A 20542-nucleotide genomic window follows, 5' to 3' on the forward strand; every position below is an offset into this window, starting at 1 on the left:
AAATGAAATTAAAACTGTCAAAGAAAATCAACCTGTACATTTACTTTACTTTTCCTACTGCTATTGTTTCTTAAGCTCTCCCTAGTGACTTCTACATTAGCATGGATTTACTATTAATATGAAATATATCATATAAAACTGGCTACAAAGTTTGTAACAGAACCTTTTTGTTTGTGGTGTACTTATTCTCAAATGTCCTTGCCTCCAGTAATATATTTAGAAGGCTTTGTTAATGTAGTCCAAGGGGTACCTTAAAAATTGAACCAACATAATTCAGGAAAAGATTGTATCTCAAAACATTAAACACATTCTTCTTATATAAAACTGAGCTGGTTAAGATAATAAAAAAAAGGTAGCTATTTCCTGTTATAAATTAATTTTTCATTTGATAAAGACAAAAGTCCAAATTACAGCACCTATTGAGTAGATTTAAGTTCCATATCAAGTAATTATCTAGTAAAGGTATACCAAATAAGTCAAGACTTTGGCGAGATTTTCGCAGTTATTACCTAAGAATCAGATTATCAGGCAGTTTCTTTGATGTATCATCATAAAAGATCTTCAGCTTGAAGCATACATCCTTGCTATATCCTAATGATAGCTTTGCTTTACAAACAACAGACTTGAAAGATTCGGCATATTGCAATGCAGTTTTTATTAGTGTCACATTTACTCTGGTTTTCACATAAAGAAACACCTTTTTAACAAGAAAGTTAATGTTAGCTGGTAATGTTAGTACTAAGTAGGCAGATTTTTAATAAACTCAAATTCATATACACTGACATGTTAACAAAAGGGGTTTCAACCTCTTGAACCTACAATGCAATCCAGAATCAAAAAAGGTTCATATAACATCTGTAGTGAAGCCCTGAAGCTCTTTTTTTTTGGCTTTTTGGTTTTGTTTTTCTGGGTTTTTATCTGGCACAATTGAGACTATGTATTAAACTGTGATATCAAAGAGCAACTATTTTATATAAAAGTGATTGAAAACAACTTATTGTCAGGCGTCAAGAAGTCTTTGTCTTATCAAACTTATTTCAGACAGACAGGAGCCAAAAAAAAGCTATATTTTAATAAGTGCTACAAATCAGCTAATTAAAAAGTGCACCAAGAATGCTTGTAGTGATTTATAACCAATTCGTGTCTCCAAAAGCCTTTGACTGGGACAGATAATTACTGCAAGAGTTGGTGAAGGCCAAAGACTTAGTACAGTTCATGGCATCATTTTAAATTTTCTTAAAAGTAATTATGTCACATCATATACAAGAGAATTTGATTGTCCTATGAATTACTTAGGCTTCAAGGAGTCTCTGAGCCTGGGAAAATAAAACTTTAGTATTTTAAATTAGACTCTAAGCCTTCAAGGCTTGGTGGGAACAAAGAGAGAAATTCTGAATGTCTTTTAACAAGTTTGGAAAGAAGCTTCTAGCTATTGAAACAAAGTTTTTAATAGCTTTAAAAGATGTTCTTAATTTTTTGCCACATAAGCTTCTAGATGCATTTTTAAGACCTCTGCTCTAAATCTTCCACTCTAATAGTTTTGCTCTTTTCAGAAAGACAAATGGGACAATTGTCAGAAGTTTTTGTGCTGCAAATCACAAAGTTTTCACCTTGCTATAACTATACAAATAATGATAGATTAGCTGCTTTTTTAATTATTTCAAGATGCTTTTAATCAGTAGCTAGGGAACTTGGTATCAATAACATTTTTAGCGATATCAGCATGAAGTTATTCTCACTGCCCTATAAAGTACAGTATGTGTGTTCTGATCTTTTCTCTTTCTTGAGTGCTATTGGCAGTAATTTCTGGTTCTTTTTTTTTTTTTTGCCACAGAGCAATCAAAACCATACTTAATTGAAACATAAAAAAAATCTATGAAAGGCTGCCTGCCACCCCCATATAAAAGCTTTTAAATAAGACTAGTTCTTCCAAAGGTTCTCTTATTTTTCTGCTTCAATGAAAAATGTTTTTAGATGTCCCTTGTGTTTACATAACAGTGCAATTGTTCTACTTTTGTGGTAGAGTTATTAGCCTTTTATTTTCCATATTTCTGAACACCCATGCAAACTGAACTGTTACACACAGCAGTCAAGGGCATCATAAGCTGATATTGTACATAGGAGCACATACCATAATATGAATCTCAGTCCCTGGGATTTAGACTTTGACTTTGTGGGAATGCGTATGTATTCTCCAAGGTTCAGTATCACCTGCCATAAGAACGATAAATGCATCATGGCATTTGTCCTCTGATCACACATCACATCCCATCATAAGGGTCTAATTCATTATTATCACACACCTGATTAATGCAGGTGTAACTGAGAGGCTACTGAAAGCCACTGTTTGTAAAGAGTAGTCATTTGACCTTGTAACACTTCAAGACAGTACCATAAAAGCTGATGTTTAGGAATCCAGAAAACATTGCAAAGCCCTGTTTATGTCTTTACTATTGGGATATATACTCTGTAGCATTTTCAGTATCCCATAGCAGTGATTCATACCCAATTCAGGGACTCATTATTTGGCTTCTCCTTTGCCAACTGCAGCTGACAGCTTCAACAGCTCTAAAAGTAGAACCAAGTCAGTGAATTTTGACCCTGGAACAAAAGGCTGTTCCCCTTTATAACTCTGGAGTGGTGTTATACAAATTAGAACAGGAAATAAAGGTCAATCTATCATCAGTAATCAAATGAATCACACATTTATTAAAATTTTAAGGTACAGGTCCCTAAGTCCTTGTTCTGTATTTGTGTTGAGCCACAATTTCAGAGGCAGCCCTCAGAGGGCGGTAGAAGGAAATAGCAACCCTTTTCGCTGTCTCTTTCCTATGCAGAGACCTCAGCTGTCATACTTTCAGAAAATACCTAGAAATATGGATTTCAGAATTTTGCAATGGATTTGCCCACAGTCTCTGTCCCAGAAAGGCCCTCCAAATTAGAGCACAATTTTTTACAGGAACTTAACTCTTTGCATGAAATTTAATAATTAAAAGCTTTTAGGTCCTGTGGTTCACTTGAACTCTTCTTTTCTTTTGTTGGCAAAAGAAAACATTATTCATGGTAAACTCCTAATAAATCACATTTTTATTTAATCTGGGTAATGTGTAGATATTTTGTAACATTATGCATTTGAGAGAGCTGTGGAATCAAAAGAATTATAACTTTGTTTATGACCCTATGCTGTTTATATTTGCCAGACCTTCTTAAAGAAAAACCTGCCAAAAATCACCTTTTCTGTTACAATCTGCAGACTCAGCTGAATTTTACTAGAAGCTGAGTATGCTCAACAAAAGAAGAAAACACTCAATATATTTCAAATTCAGGGTCTGGATATGTATGCTTAAGGTCTTAATGCACTTCTGTGAAAATCAGTGTTTTTCTCTTTCTCTTTCATTTTCAAAAGATTCTCTCTTCACCATTCACCAGAGCTAAATTACATACTAGCAATTTCAGCATAATCAAAAGGAGCCTGAAGAAAGAAAAGAGAGGTCTTCTAAACTGTCATTGTTACCAACAATGGGGTATTCAGACTGCAAAAGTTAGATTGCAGCACTTTAAAATGATCACCTGTTCTTTTCCAAAAGTACACCAGAGAAGAAACGATGGGACAAGCAAATCTGAATGCAGATTTTGAATAACCTGAAGCGTGATAGAGTTCACATGTAAAGCTAAGGCTCAAACTTACGGAAAATGGAATTGGTTGCAAAATTCACATCTGGCTTCAGATGGCACTTTTCAGGGACATTTAGATTCTTCTGAAGTTTAATCTTGGCATCAGCCTCACACTATTATAAGAATTATAAGCTGATAATCTAATGCTATATGGACACTACTTACTTCCTAGGAGAAACAGAAACTTGCTTAAGGGATAAATCAAAAATCAGTCACCCCGCCCCCCCCAACCAGCATAAATTAAATACTTGTTTAAAAAGTTTTTAAAGAAAAACTGAAGTATAATAGGAAACACTCAGAATACTTTAAAATTATTGCTAGCTTCTGCCAATATTCACACAATTTTGTAAACACGGTATTGCAGTTCAAAGATTTGTTTGATGCTAAGCATTTTCATATCCCACACAATTCCATTTAATGGAGCAGATGATGTAAGAGATCTGATGCCTGTGTACGTAAAACAATAGTTAGGGAGTAATGACCTCCTTTGCTTCTGTTTATCCTGGTAGCATTCCGGCAGTTATACTTTTATTAGCTCTATCTGCAGTCCCTGGTGGGCACTTTCAGTTAGGGAATACTGTACTCAAAAACAGAGAAGGGGAAATAGAAGGGGAGATCTGCACGATTCTTTTTTCAAAGAATATGATTTTTCAAAAATGTTTAAATTTTCATTCTCTGAAATTAATATATAGTACTTTTATCTAGAGAAGCAAGCAAAATAAGCATTTTGTGTCCCTACCATGCTTTGAGTATAGAAGCGAATTACGTAAGTTAATTAACATTTCTTCTAATTTCCAGATTTCATTTTCCCATTTTTAACCCCAAGTTCCAGATACCAGCATAACTAAGGGACTGTCTTTGAGTTATCACACATGCTTTCCTAAAGGGTTAACTTCAATAGGCAAAAAATGTTAAGACATTTCAGAAAAGGAAAAAAATTCCAAAAAAATCCTGTGTTCTAATAAAAGACTAATTTAGGAAGGCTTAGGTTTTGGGCTACAGCTTCATTATATGAATTCAAACTCATGGTGTCCTTTCTTTTTTTGAGCTAAAGTAATTTCCCCCCCCCCCCCTTTTCGAGCATTTCAATGACCACAGGATCTCTGAGCAGCTTTAGAGTGTCCTTTTCCTATCTTTACATCTGTTAAAATTGAAAGCCATCGTAGATTTTCAATGTATTTTTATTTTGGGAGAAATTTAGAGCAAATAATAGTTCTAGCTTCATATTTCCTCTCTTTATCTATTTGAAAGTGGCCAATAAAGACATGTGGTGATAAACACCTAAAGTGCAATCAAGATTGTGGTAAACGAAAATATTAATTTCTGCATTTATAATCCTAAGCTGATCAATATAATGCACACTAGGTTCTTCTTGTTGTGAAAGCAGACAACACATAGCAGGCTGCAATGATCTTTCTTGCTCAAAACAAATTTTTATTAATTGTTTTTCCCATTTGCAGTCCCTAGTCCAGAACCAGCTTTTCACTGTCCACCATTTTAAACATCTTTATGGAACAAGCAATAGAATATTTACCAGGTTCATGTCTGCAATACTGCAAATGATGGATGAACTATGTACGTATGTAGCTAATGCTGGTATTGTAATTCCTATGGACCACAAAATTCATTATGTACTTATCACAGGAAGTGTACTTGGATTTCAGGTACCTTCTAAAGAACTGAAATAGCATTGCAGGTATTAAAGTCTTTTCCTTAGGTTTGTAGCAACTTCCAAGTGTTCTAAACTCCAAGAGTTATAAAATATATAATATCTGTAGCTAATCAAGAAATAAAAAGGAGTGGATGTCACAGACTGACATAGGAATAGAACATTGTGATCATCTGGAACATTGAGTCCAGTTCTCTGCAGCAACTTTTTCAGAGATATCTATTTTTAAAAAGGGCTTTCAGAACATCTATTCCACAAAAGCAGAGAACCTACTTGTGACTCAAGTTCAGAGGGAATAAAGTGAGGTTGAGATGAAGATCATTCAAATAAAAAATTCATTTAAATGAAAAGTTGTCAGTGATCTAAGGAGAATTATTCTTTTGCTTTTGAAAAAGAGCTGTGTGTTAAGGAACACTGGCAAAAAAAGCAAGAAATAAAACAATATGGGCAAAATCAAACTCTGGGTTATCCTGAAAAAGAGAGTTATAGTTTTGACTTTAGTGCTCGTTTTTATCTCTTTTAATGACCACTCACTGATGCTATATTGGGTAATGCCTAAGAAGTCCAACTTGGTAGACTGTCTTCACAATTACACAGAAGTGTATCTGCCTCATTAATGAGAGATAAGAATGTATTGTCGGGTTCTTGAGGATGGGGAATCTGGTATGTGGTTTAAAAGGCTAAACTCTAATTCCAGTGCTAATAAGCAGGGGCTTTATTTGTTGTTGGGGGGGTGGGTGGGTTGGTTGTTTTTGGTTGTTTTTTTAACAACGGAACAGTACTGTCAACACAGTGCCATTAATAGAGGAGATATAACTTGTTCTGTTTGGAATTTGGTGTTATCTAATATGTTTCCTTGGGACTAAGAAAGGTATTAAGGAAAATAAAAATGACACCAGAGTCTTTTACAACCCAACTGCAAATGACTTGTTCATAGAATTATGAAAGATGAATCAACCAGTCTGAAATAAAAACATTTCAGTGCTCATCTGTGGACTGATGTTGCCATTACAAGTAGTTTCCAGAAAATTTTTAACTGCAACATAGCAATTTTATGAAGCCAATTGCAGAACATATTTATATATGATATATAGCTCAATTTTTGCAAAACATTTGTCAGATGACATGTCAGTCACAGCATGCTAGTCAGCATTCAGAAGGAGGAACTCAATCATCATATCTCAGAATACCACAAAGAAAGAACAAAGGAAGATGGATGGGGAAAAATAAAAGGATAGGAATGAAATTATGCAATGAATTATTTTTCTTTGCTTCATTCTCTGTCTCCTTTGTTTCTTCTTTTTTCATGTTCCTTTCTTTGTCCCTTGATTTTTTTCCTTCATCTTGATGTTGTATTTTTTATTAATAGCGTACTATTATTGTGCCTGATTCTTTCCAAGTTCTTTCTGGGGGCTGTTTCTCATAGCAAATAAAAGATAAAAGCTAGCTGTGTTGCACATTTCTTCTCTGATTTCTTTCATGTTTGGACTTCCTTTAGAAAATATTAATAATAATGCTAGACTAACATCTCCATCTTGTCAATGTTTTGTCTAATTGTCATCTTTTTTCTCTGACTTCAGAGACCCAGAAGTCCAAATTGATGTCTTGGCTTTTTAAAGACTGTATTTAGTTCTCTGGCCATGAATCAATTTTAAATTAAAACAATGAGTTTTGTAGTATTGCTTTCAACTGCAAAATGTTAAAAGACTTTGAAGACTTAGAGTGGCAAAACGTGACCCCACAGAACACGAGTCCTCATCTATTGCACGTTAAGAATTCTTTGGAGATGTCACATAGTACCAAATCATTATCACAAAAACTGTTGTTAATACTGAAAACAGTTAGGAGAAAAAAGTGAGAGTCTCTGAGATTTCTGACTCAAGCTTTAAAAGGAAAGTGAATAAGTTAGATATAAAGTCATAGACATGAAAACAATTTACATTAGAGCAGTAAATTTTTAAAAAGCTCCATACCCAGTAGCTGTGACCAAAGCACTTTATCAGTGACTAGTGGAGTCTTACAGGGAAAGAAAACTCAGTGGCAGAGGAGGTGGTGCACTTCACATAATAGATTCGTTTCTTATTAATATAAATTGCATGAGGCATATGAACTTACAGAATATCTCAAGTGTTAAATTCAGAAACCTTGGACTCCCAATTTTATCCTGTGCCCAATTTCTGTTGTGATTCTCAGCATATGCAGTAAAGTTTCAAGGCAGAGTTTTGCTTTAGTATTGCCTCTCAATAGTTAATCACCTTATGTATTGAGAAGGCAGAAATTGTTTTGAATGCATAAAGAATACAGATTACGACAACACATTCTGGCATGGATTTAATATGCACTTGTGTCAGTTCATTCTGAAATGAAGGGCTCTCAGTTTGCTTGCAAGCTTTTACCCGTATTAGTGCCATAGCAAAATGCTATGCACTAGGATGCCCTGTCCATATAAACCGAGGCACTGTGATAGAAAGTTTTGGCATCTGGTATCAATCACAAGTGTTTTTAATTGGTAAAATATACAGTAAAGCTATGCTTTTTTGATTGCTTAAGCCTAGATTCACAGATCTGTTTGTGTCAGGAGGCACATTTGTTTTTCTCCTTTGTGCTTTTGTTTCCCAATTTCTATCCTACATCTCTGTCACTTCCATCTCTGTTATCTCTGAAAACCTTTCTGACATTTTTGAAATATGTCATCACTAGATATGTCAGATTCAGCACTTCTTTTAACATTCCTGATGTGTTTCTCTATTTTTTCAGGCCTGGCCTAGTATTCCCTAAAATCTTTTCTCATATGTATGCATTCAGTTTTGATGGCTTCCTTTTCTCCCCTCCTATTGTAAATGCTTCAGAGTGAGTACATGTAGCTACTTCAGATACTCACAGAACTGCACAAGCTACATGATTATAGTTTCTAAACTAGAATTATATACCAGTCCATGGTCGCTCAGTCTTACTGTATTACTACATTGTTCCAGATGCAACTTTGTACCACCCACCACCACATAACACTGATTGTTTTAATGACTGCTGGAGGTTGCTTTTCCAGAGCTGTGACATGAACGCTCTTTCCCAGTACTTGTTTTCTGTCTGTTGTATGCCAGCTTCTGAGATCCAAACCCACTCACTGCAACCTACTGCAGCAGCCACTCCTAGTACCTCTCCTTCACAAACTCTGAAGACTCCATGGCAGTAACCAAACAGTTACTCATTTCTACTGCTTCGCTCTCTTTAGCCTAGACTCTGTTGTAGTCCCTCTTACTGCAGCTGGCTTCCTTCCCCCCGCCACCCTGTCATGTTCTCTGGTGACAGTGCCTCCATGCATTGTACTATTGTCCTCAGTTAAAAACAACAGAACCCCATTTTGCTAATATCTAAGTCTGGATGATTTTATTGTCCTTTCACCAGTACTACATTATGCATTAAATGAGCTCATTGGTGTTGGCTGAGGTCTCTGTGTTAATGACAGCTGGAGAGAAATCTGGACCTTTCTTTGCAGCAGGTGACAAATAACTAGTTTCCTGGAAACCTGCCTCCTGAAAAACTCCAGTCACTCAAAGTAAGATTCACAGTCTCTGTGTACAGGTAAAGAAAACTGATCCATAAAGCTAAAAGCCTCAGTTCTCCGTATAATAAATGGAGGTAGATGCCTCCTAATTGAGGTGCTCTGAGGTGCCCTTTGGAGATGCCTACTTTTATTCTGTGGATATATAATGAGCCTAGGCAATTAACTGAGGCTCCCAAAGTAGGTGTCTAACGTAAACACCATGAAAAAAATCCTCTTCCCCTAGTTACAACTGAATATTATGCATTGCAATCCGTAGGTCTAATGAAAGCCTTTGGAAAAGGGCCCAGCTGGAAAGAAAAATAACATCTTTAAACAACTTTAATTTTATATTCATACAACTTTTTTTTCTTTCTTAAAAATACATCAGGCAGTGAATTTCCAGCTAATTTGGAATTCCGCATAGTTGACTACTTATGAATCACTAGTATATACATATTCTATAAGATACCATTTATGTCTGTACAGAAATTCATCTTTTTGAAGGTCGTCTTTTCTTCTTCTCTGATACTCCAAATGATTCCTATTTCCATGTAAAAGGGTCCTTATATTTGTATCTGGGGGCTAAATTATGTTTAATGTGCTTATTCTATCTTGACCTAGATTTAGACAAAAAACCCCCCAAATCTTTTCCCATTAACAATACCAATTATGGAACAATCCTATTATAATGCAGCATGAAGCACTACAGGTTTTTTTCTGTATGATCACAGCAATTCATGCATCTTCCAAGTTAAATACATGGAAAAGGCATAGACTTCTGCAATTGACACAGGAGGTTTGCCAGGCTGCTGTGTGAAAGGCACTGTAGGTCAATAATACATTGGTTCAGAGGGCAGTCATTTACTACACTCATCACTTCTGCCACCATCTAACCATGTCTTAGATGCATAACAAACACAGCTTCTGTCTGGGCTTGATCACCATACTTTAAAGGTTGTAAATAGTTTTCTTTTAGCTTGTTTTAAATCATGAGCAAGAAGTAATGACAAGGATTTTAGAGATGGAGAATAAATAGTAAAAATAGGAATTTAGCCTAATAAGACATCTGAATCAAGCTAATTTTCATTCCTTAAGAACATTTATATTTTGATTAGTAGCAAATGCTAATGAACTCCAAGAAATCAAAATTGATCTGTAGATATTTTATACTTCATGCCTATATATACTTGTTAAAAACTGCACTATTATGCCACCATAGTCAGTTTTGCACACTGTCTATATTTAAGCCCAATAAGACACCTGCTTTGTTAATGAATTAGTGCTCTTATAAATCTGTTTTGGCCTTTTAAGCCACTACTTAAACAGAGAAAAAGAATGTTGTATTCTATTGTTTTGCTTTTACTTAGTGTTTTGCCTGTCATAGTAAGTAAATTTAATCTGTATTATTAGTAACTGTCAACAGCATACTCTGAGCAGAAGGCAAATACAGCAGGTGGTAAAAAAAGAAGAGATGGCTGAAAGCGGAAAAGCAAAACAAATGACTGCCAGGAACTGCTAATCTAGTTATGCATAAATTTAAGACAAATTAAAATGCAAGCAAAGCTTTCACTGAAGGTGAATACTTGACAGAAAATGAGATAAACTGACCAATTGTTGTTATAAGACCATTTGTCAGAAAGCTCAAGTGCTAAAAACCCTTTATATCTTCTAATTGCTTTAATGCAACTTCTATAAACTTAACCTGTCAGACATTTTGAACCTCCTAAGTGATGACTCATCAGACAACAAACTTATGGCAGAGGACTGTTGCTTTGTTTACTAACACGTAAAATACGTGACCTTTTCAGTTTACTATACTTTTCAGTGGTCGACATTTAAACTTTTAAAATGTTTTTGCAGGTAATTAACATCCGCATGATATCTCTTGTGACAGTTAATGGTATTAGAGAAAACACTCTCAAAAGACTTACAAAGAGTCATAAAAATCATGCTGGCTGACTATTTTAATAATCTGTTTTTCAGTAGTTTATCAAAAAAGGGTATGCAGACAATTAGGACTTTGCCAAAGAAGCAAAGTCTGTCAGCTTCTTTGCTTTTTCTTCCATTTCTGATGATGTGTGCGGGTTGGGAGAAATGTGCCAAGCCCTTTGACAGTTCCCCAGAGCCTGGAGGGCAGTCTGCCTGGAGCCCGATGCAGAATTTCACTTCTCCCAAATCTCACTTATTCCTCATGCTGGATATTCAACTTTTGGCACTCAACAGAAATGCCTTGAAAATAATTGGTTATAGTGGGGGTTGAACATAGCTTGACCTTAAAGCATTAGGTGGCTGCTGCTAAACAGTTCTTAAAACTCCTCTAATCCCAGTGGAATAATTATCTCTGTCTCTCGTAAAACTCTGGAATGACTTGGCCCAACTTTGTTAAAAATTCAAATAACAACAACAAATCCTCTTGCTTTGAAATTCAAAAACATGCCAACAGAAGCCGAAGAAACAAGATTTTCTTTCTTCCCAAAAGTTCTATCAGATGTGTATCTCACCTACTTATCAGGCAAATAAGTCCACCTTCAAGGTTCGGTGACACCTGGATTGTCTACAGGGTGACTTGTCTGTCCTACCCACGTGATATGTATCCCCTTCACTCACTTATTTCTTTATTGAAGTCTTCATAAATGTAACATATGAAAATGACAGAGAAAAAGGAGTTTGGACAAGAAAGAATGCCAGCCTTCCACAACCCATCAGGCTCCACACAGATAAAATAAGGAAATTCCACCTTCAGAGAGTTAAGGAACATCACAGGCAAAACCCCGTATTTATTCTTTGCTTTCACCTGACTGGTGCAACAAGGGTGTCAAGCAGTCCTTGGTAATGAAGGGCAGTAAGGCTCATTTCAGAAAAGCTCCAGTTGCAAATACCAGTTGCATCAAGTCTCTAACACCAGTTACTCGACCTGCCACTGGTGCCAGTGGGAGCCAGGGCAGCCATTAGCAGCATAGCCGAGATAACGCCAGGATCCTTTGGAGCTGCTAAACTTCTAAGGAAAGGAGTTACAGAAGAACTCCACAGGAGCTCTGCAACATGCGGGGAAGTTAGTGTTCAGATACTGCAGCGTAATTAAGGCAACTGGGGCACAATGTTTCACGTTGTTTAGAACAAAATCCTAGATAAACTCAGTCTTTGGTTATGCTTTGCATAGAAGTTTTTCCCTTTTGACAGTTTGAGAGGACAGATGGTCTCAGAGCTCTGTCACCACTACACAGAACTCTGTAGAGAACTCTTTTTTTTTTCAGTTGTGATGTCTAAATTACTTACATTTTTGAATTTACAATGTTACAATTAATAATTTTGTTTAAGTAAGCTGAGTAGCTTTATTTGAGGACTGAAAAAGAAAAGCTTTCATCCTACTAGACTTCTAAAATCACCTTAAAGCTTACCCTCAGGAGTTTTAATTATGTTGAAGGCACAGTTACCTTCCTGCTTTTTTAACATGAATTTTGCTGTACTTCTTACGAGAAAGTGCTTTTTACATCACCAATCTAAACTATTAATGAATGCATAGGTGACTGTGGGGATAGACAACTGTCACATGAGAGAGATGTCTCCATTCCCAGGTGCATCTGAGTCACGAGTAAGAAAATCCTGCTCTTGTTAATATGTTCCTCCACATTTTAAAGTCTAATTATTTTGGATCTATATAACTGAAAAAAATTAAAGAATCATTCTATGAGCTTCCTAACACTTTCAGTCCTGTTAGGGCTGTTGTGCCTTGCAGCACAAATTTTATGGGATAGTATCAATCTCTTGTATTAAAGAGATTCAATCTCTCAAAGAGATTTAATACAATCTCTTGTATTAAAACAAAAAGGACCACTCCCTTCCTACAATTTAAAGCTAGAGAACTTGAAAGGAGAATAAAGAGAAATAAACTGCCACATTTCCTTTTGTTTTCATTAATAAAAAATTACTTCTGTTTGCTGACCTAGATATGAATGTATTTCCCTATGCAGTTTACTGTTAAATTGTAAGATTCACAACCATAAGTGGACACTGAAGGAAAAAAAAAACCTTGATTTTTTAAAAGAATTAACAGTTTTATGACTATTAGCAATGCTTGTACCTTAGCAAAAAAACCAACCCTGATAAAACAGAATCTAACCTTACAGTTTGAAGTGTAAATTCTCCTTGTTGCTGTAGAGAATGGCTCCTACGCAAACAGGTCTGATAATAATTACACATGATAGTGTATAATGGAATGGGGAAGGATTCATCTTTCTTTAAAGCAGCAGGTATGTCTCCTTCCTCTCATAGTGTCAAACCTAGATGGAGATAGTGATCAAACATGGTGTGACAATTTCCGCAATGTCTCCCTGTGGGAACTATTAAAATTCAACTTATGCACAAAAAAAGTCTTGAGTGCTTAGCCTGGTAAAAATTGTATGTCATCATCTAGGAAATGTGGAATTAAATCTTGCCAAAAAATAGAAAACATATTTCGTAGACAGTTTTGTGATTTTCTTCTTCACTGAAATATTTTTTTTTGTCAACAGCTTTCTATTACCTAGTTGAAAGTGATGGGTAAATCAGCTCTCCAGGGTCTCAGCCTGGAGCTTCTTCTTTCTACCAGCATCATATAGACATGCTCAGTTCTAAAACCATCAAGGCCAATTCATTTCCAGAAAGCAGAAGACAAAGTTAAATGGTCAGAGAGTGACTAAAAGAAGAAGTGTGACATTGCCCAGGACTCCCAGGACCAGCTTGCTGGAACAATAAAAATTATTGCAACTCAGATTCCAGACCTGCTGTAGTCAGCTAAAGACTTTACTGCCTTTATAAGGTTGTACCAACCTGCTTTGAATTTGTGTAATAATAAGAGAGTATTCTTCATGAAAGCTTTTTAATAAACAGTAGTTATTGAGAGGTTACTTATGAAAGGTCTTTTCTTAATTCTTATTAATAAGGAAAGAGCTATGTCATACTCTACAAAGAACATTTCATTAGAACACAATAAATAAATTTAAGCCATCAAGGTTTACCTACATTAAACAACAAGAGGACCTCAACAGGAAGCACAATATCCAGGAACGTGAGCAGGAGATCGATACATGATATTGTGCACTGTCCCAGGCTGAGTGACAGCCCTGCCTTAGGGTAAAGGCTGTAAAGGGCAAGGTAAGCCTGAATTCAAACTTGAGCTGATTGACACAAGTAACTCATGAGATTAAGGAGACTGGACCTGTGTCTCTGCTGTGGGTAGAAGGAAGAACCTTCCCCCATCCTCTGAACTGCCCCTACATAATGCTCTGGTGTTGGAGAATGAAGAGCATGTGAGTAACAGACAGGATCCAGGAGAAGCCAACCATGCAGAAGTGATCCAACCACCCACCCGTTTTAGAACTGGTGCCACCAGAAAAGCACATAAGGTATTAGTAATTGGAGATTCCCTGCTGAGAGGCACCAAAGCATCCATTTGCCCTCCAGACAATTTCTCTAGAGATGTTTGCTGCCTACCAGGAGCTCATATTCATGATGTTACTGAGGGGCTGCCAAGTCTGGTGAACCTTACAGATTTTCATCTGCTCCTACTATTCCATGTAGGGTCTAATGATATTGCAATGAAGCAACTTAGAACCATCAAAAGAAACTATATATCCCTTCGAGCAATGTTAAAAGGATCTGGAGCACAGGTGGTGTTCTCTTCTGTCCTCCCTGTCTGAGGAAGGGAGTTCAGGAAGAAGGAGACAAATTGAACAGGTGAATGCCTGGCTGAATGGCTGGTGCCATAGTCAATGGTTTGGGCTTCTATGATCACGGATCGACCTTTGAGAAGGTAAGTCTGTTGGGAGCTGATGGGATTCATCTGGCCAAGTGGAGCAAGAGGATTTTTGCCAACAAGCTGGACAGACTTATAAGGAGAGCTTTAAGCTAGACTTAACGGAGGAAGGGGATGCAGTTTTGAGTAACAAAGAGCCAGGGTTTGCTGATGTATTAGGAACCAACAGGGAAACACCTGTTAAATGCCTCAAAGGAAGTAGGTCTTTTTCCGCTAAAAAGATGACATGGCTGATAGCCCAACTGAAGTGTCTCTTTACCAATACATGTAGCATGGGTTACAAACAGGAGAAGTTGGAAGCCACTGTGTGCATGGAAAGCTACGATCTAATTGTTATCATTGAAACATGGTGGGACAAATCACACAACTGGAGCGTTGCAATCAATGGCTATAAACTGTTCAGGAGGGACACACAAGGAAGGAGGGGCAGGAGGGAGGTTGCCCTCTATGTAAAAAAATCCACTGACTGCACAGAGCTGTCTTTGAAAAAACCGTGATGAACAGGTTGAGAGCTTGTGGGTGAAAATTAGGGGCCAAGACTTGTGGTTGGTGTTTACTACAGGCCGTCTGACCAAGGGGAGCTTGTTGATGGCTGATGAAACCTTCTTACTTCACCTATAGGAAGCATCATGCTCACAAGCTCTGATCTTGCTGGGGGACTTCATTCACCCTGACCTCTGATGGAAAAGCAGAACAGCAATCTGTATGCAGTCTAGGAGATTCTTGGAGTGTGTCGGGGATAATTTCTTAATCCAAGAGATAGAAAACTTGACCAGAGGAGAAGTGTTACTGGACCTGTTGCTTATCAACATAGGTGAACCAATTAGAGAGGTCAGGACTGGTGGTAGCCTGGGCTGCAGTGATCATGCCCTGCTGGAATTCATGATCTCAAGGGATATAGGCCAGGCGATGAGTAAAGTCAAGACCCTGAATTTTAGGAGAGTGAACTTTCAGTTGTTTAAGGAATTAGTGGATGGAACTGTCATGGAGGTGCACTAAAACTAACTCAAATGAGGGACAAGCTCAAACAACTTTATTTCACAAAACAGCCAAAACCACACAACAGAAACCAATGAGAAACAGGGGTAAATCGAAACCAATCAACATTCCGATAACATTGACCATATAACAGGTCTGAGGTGTCAGTCGGGGTATTGTTACTACACAGCAAGAATTCCACACAAGAATGGTGATCCAAAGTGCACGCACACACACTCACTCACAAAGGGGGAAACACTCTCTCTCTCGTGGGTACCCAGAAGATCTAATCGCTCACCCTGGGGGGGGGTGGTGAGGGCTCACTCAATGATATATCCAGGAGAAATCTCTCACCAAAGGAGGTGAGGGCACTCAATCCTGGGAAGTTTCCTCAGGCGGTGTCCCAGACTGAGGGGAGAGGTCCTGAACACAGTCCTGCTGCTCCAAGAAGAAACACACTCAAAGGAGGTCTTCGGCAGCGCCCCATTTATACCCTGGGTTGGATCTGAGCTGTGGTCATATTTTGTCATGATCTAGAAGCTTCTCTGAGATCTAGAAGCTTCTCTGAGCCAAGGCACCTCACTGGCTGTGGACCCTGTCTGGTGACCAAGGGATCCTGCCTCTCCTGCTCCCCTGCCGAGGTGTGTACGTGCCAGGGGGCACAGCAGAGCACAAAAGGCGTGAAAAGCCAGTGATCGCCACGCCAAAAGCCCTGATCTTTATCAGAAAAGGGGGGAGGGTGGTGGGTGGTGAAGCGTCCCTGTCACAGGGACGCCCTGGGAAATTCAGGGATAAAGGAGCAGAACAGAGCTGACTGTTATTTAAGGACATTTTTCTTAGAGCACAAGAGCTCTTGATTCCCATGTGCAAGAAATCAGGAAACGAAGGCAGGAGAACAGCATGGCTGAGTAAGGACCTCCTGGTCAAACTAAAGTGTAAGAGGGAAACGTACAGGCAGTGGAACCAGGGACATGTATCCTGAGAAGGATATAGGGACGGTGCCCAGATGTGTAGGGGTGGGATCAGGAAAGCTAATGTATAGCTGGAGCAGAATTTGGCAAGGACTGTGAAGGGCTTCTACAGACATGTTGGTCAGAAAAAGAAGATTAAAAAAAATCTACCCCACCCCTAATATATAAGACAGCAGAATGAGTGACGACAGAAATAGAGAAGGCTGACCTAAAATTCAACAATTTTTTCATCTCAGTTTTAACTGGCAATCGTTCATCCCACATGTCTCAAGTCCCTGAACCTGAACACAGGGACGAGGGGAGCAAAGTCTCTCCCATCGTAAGAGAAGATCAGGTTTCAGACCACATTGGCAGATGTAGCTGCAAAGCCACTCTCCATCATATTTGAAAAGTCATGGCAGTCAGGCAAAGTCCCCAGTTACTGGAGAAAAGGGAATATCACACCCATTTTTAAAAAGGGTAATAAGGAAAACCCTGGAAACTACCAACCAGTCAGCCTCTCCTCAGTGCCCAGTAAGACTATGGAATAGTTCCTTCTGGAAGTTATGTTGAAGCATATGGAAGACAAAGAGGTGATTAGAGATAGCCAACATGGCTTCATCAAGGGCAAATTGTGCCTGACTAACTTAGTGGCCTTCTACAATGGAGTGATTGCATCAGTGGACAAGGGAAGAGCTGTGGATATCATCTACCTGGACTTCTGTAAGGTCTTTCATAAGGTTTCCCACAACATTCTTACCTCTAAATTGGACAGATACAGGTTTTTTGGATGGACTTTAGATGGATAAGGAACTGGCCGGATGACTGTGTCCAAAGAGTTACTGGTCAACGGCTCAGTGTCCAAGTGGAAACCAGTAATGAATGATGTTTCTCAAGGGTCTGTACTGGGACCAACACTATTTAATATCTTAATCAATGACATAGTGGAATTGAGTGCCCCCTCAGCAAGTTCGCAGATGACACCAAGCTAAGCAGGGCAGTTGATTTGCTTGAGGGAAGGGATGCCATCCAGAGGGACCATGACAGGCCTTGACAGGAGTGGGTCCAAGGTCCTGCACCTTGGTCAGAGCAATCCCCAATATCAATACAGGCTAAGGGTTGAATGAATTGAGAGCAGCCCTGTGGAGAAGGACTTGGAGTACTGGTGGATGAAAAATTGGATATGGGCTGGCAATGTGCACTTGCAGCCCAGGAAGCCAACCATATCCTGGGCTGCATAAAAAGAAGCCTTGCCAGCAGGTCGAGGGAGGTGATCCTCCCCCTCTACTCTGTTCTTGTGAGACCCCACCTGGAATACTGGAACCAGCTCTGGGGCCCCCAGCATAAGAAAGACAGGGACCTGTTAGAACGAGTCTAGAGGAGGGCCACGAAAAAAGGTCAGAGGGCTTGAACACCTCTCCTATGAAGAAAGGCTGAGAGAGTTGGGGTTGTTCAATCTGGAGAAGAGAAGGCTCTGGGGGGATCTTATTGTGGCCTTTCAACATATAAAGGGGGCTTATAAGAAAGATGGAGAGAGGCTTTTTACCAGGACCTGTAGTGACAAGTCAAGGGGCAGTGGTTTTAAACTGAAAAAGGTAGATTTAGATTAGACATAAGGAATAAATTTTTTATGATGAGGGTGGTAAGACACTGGAACAGGTTGCCCAGAGAGGTGGTAGATGCCTCATCACTGGAAGCGTTCAAGGTCAGGTTGGACGGGGCTTTGAGCAACCTGATCTAGTGAAAGATGTCCCTGCTCATTGCAGTGGGGTTGGAACTAGGTGATGTTTGAAGGTCCCTTCCAACCCAAACCATTCTATGATTCTATGATTCTATGATCCATTGTAATACTCATGCTAATGGTGATTATGCTGATGTTACTACATATTTTATCATCATATTGATAAATGAAGCACTTTCAAAGCTGCAGCATTTAACTTTATGCATTTATTTTTACATTTAACATGATTTAGAAAAATAAATAGTAAAATTTATAGCATCAGCATGGTTTACTGAAAAGACAGCTGCCTGTCAACAGCATGGCACTTTTTAGCAAGAAGTGATTCCAAGACCATCATACCTTTGTTAGAACATAAATAAAGCAATTAGTTTTGAAGGTTTACTTGTTAGCTTAGTGGAATATATACATGAACATTAAAATTCCAAAATGTACTTGACACTTTGATCCTGAACATGGCACTCTACTGTAGTGAAACAGGCCTTTCTCAACACTACATGCAACAGTAAGTATTTTTTTCCAGATTATTCCTCATAGCAGGCTTTTCTGTGTGAAGAATACTAGTGGTTCTCACTGTCATTGCAAAAGTTTTGGTAACATTGTGATGCTCCTGACAAATCTATAAGAAGTGAAGGTTTCTGGTATTTTGCTGGTGTTCTCAAAACCAACTACAAAATAGATTTATATATATAAAATATATCAATCACTATAAAATAATGATTTCTCATAGGCATCCTCTAATCAGTGTGGCTAGTTTAGAAATACTATTTAAAGTCTCTCCATTAAAAAGCCTACCTACAGTTATTACTGTGGTCTTTCCATTTTCTCTCTTTGTAATCCTGGAAAATGCTATAATATTTTAAATTTTCAGTATACATTTTTATAAAGTGTTTTTTTCTAATAAGTTGGATTGTAAATTTGATATTTCTATTATTTTTTGGAATTTTATTAATTTTAATTCAGCTATATATGTCAAGAACTTGTAAACCCATCATTCACACTATTTATTCTTGAAGATGTATAAATAAGTCACATTACATCCCCCTGCACAGGACATTTTTTTAGCCTTCTATTTGTTAGACCACACATGGCTTTTTTAGCAGCACAGCTTTTCTCATCCTTCTTCCTTTTAGTGAGACCAGTCAAGGGCTTTAAGATTTCACTCAAATCTCACCTGCAGGACTTATAAGAACTTTTTAAATTTTAGTATGAATTCTCAAACTGTTCAAGGATTGAACAGTCTATTTTGTATAAATAGATTTATACAAGTCTATTTTGTATAAATCTACACTTAATCAACTTATCATTAACATATGCAAAGATACTATGTCTTACAGGAGTAATCTTAATGCTACAGTAGTTCAATGCCTAAAGCATTTAAAAACAGGTGAGTTTACATATATCACAAGTTCATTTGCCAAACTTACAGATTTCCCCAAATCCAAGGCCAATTAACCTATAAAAAAGCAAAATATCATGAGACTAGTATTAGATAGAAGATTTTTATTAGACAGCGAATATTTTTATTTTGGTTTATAAAATGAAAGTTAGTTAGGATTTATTAGAGGAAAGCTAATTACAGCTCTGAGTATAAATGTGCTATCTCCAGTCCATAGTGATTGTCACAGAAGCCTAAATGCCATAGTAGTTGTCAAACAACATTTCTGAAGCGAAGATTTCAAATATCATATTTAGACCTTTTATCACGCATTCATCATGCTATTTAACTAAGATTTAGCAATCAAATAATCTCGTTGATCTAAAGGAACAATTTGCCGTAAATGTTTATCAACAGAAATCAGACTGTGTGTCCAGGTATTCTGGAACAAATGTTGCATATTGAAAAAGTGTATCATTATTAGGCTTCTCTAAAGTGCTCTAAATATCGCTGTAGCCATTTCTCCAGTAATGCCACAATTGAAATCAAACCAGGCATCTAGTTTCATTTCTGTTCATTTGTCTGTGTCTTGAGATGATTCTGGAGCATCACTAATTTACAAAATTTTCATATAGTTTCTGACTGAAGTATCACAAGGAATATATATATATATAGGGATTCTCTAATTTTAATTGAAATTGAACTTATTTTGGAGAAAATCTCATGTTACCTTTTTAATATCTGTTCTGTATAGCTAGGTAACATTTACATCTATTTGGCATTTTCTACTTTAAAGTAGCTTTTTATACCTTATAA

This window comes from Ciconia boyciana, chromosome 2 (genome assembly GCF_034638445.1).
Source record: "Ciconia boyciana chromosome 2, ASM3463844v1, whole genome shotgun sequence".
NCBI classification, from domain to species: Eukaryota; Metazoa; Chordata; class Aves; order Ciconiiformes; family Ciconiidae; genus Ciconia; species Ciconia boyciana.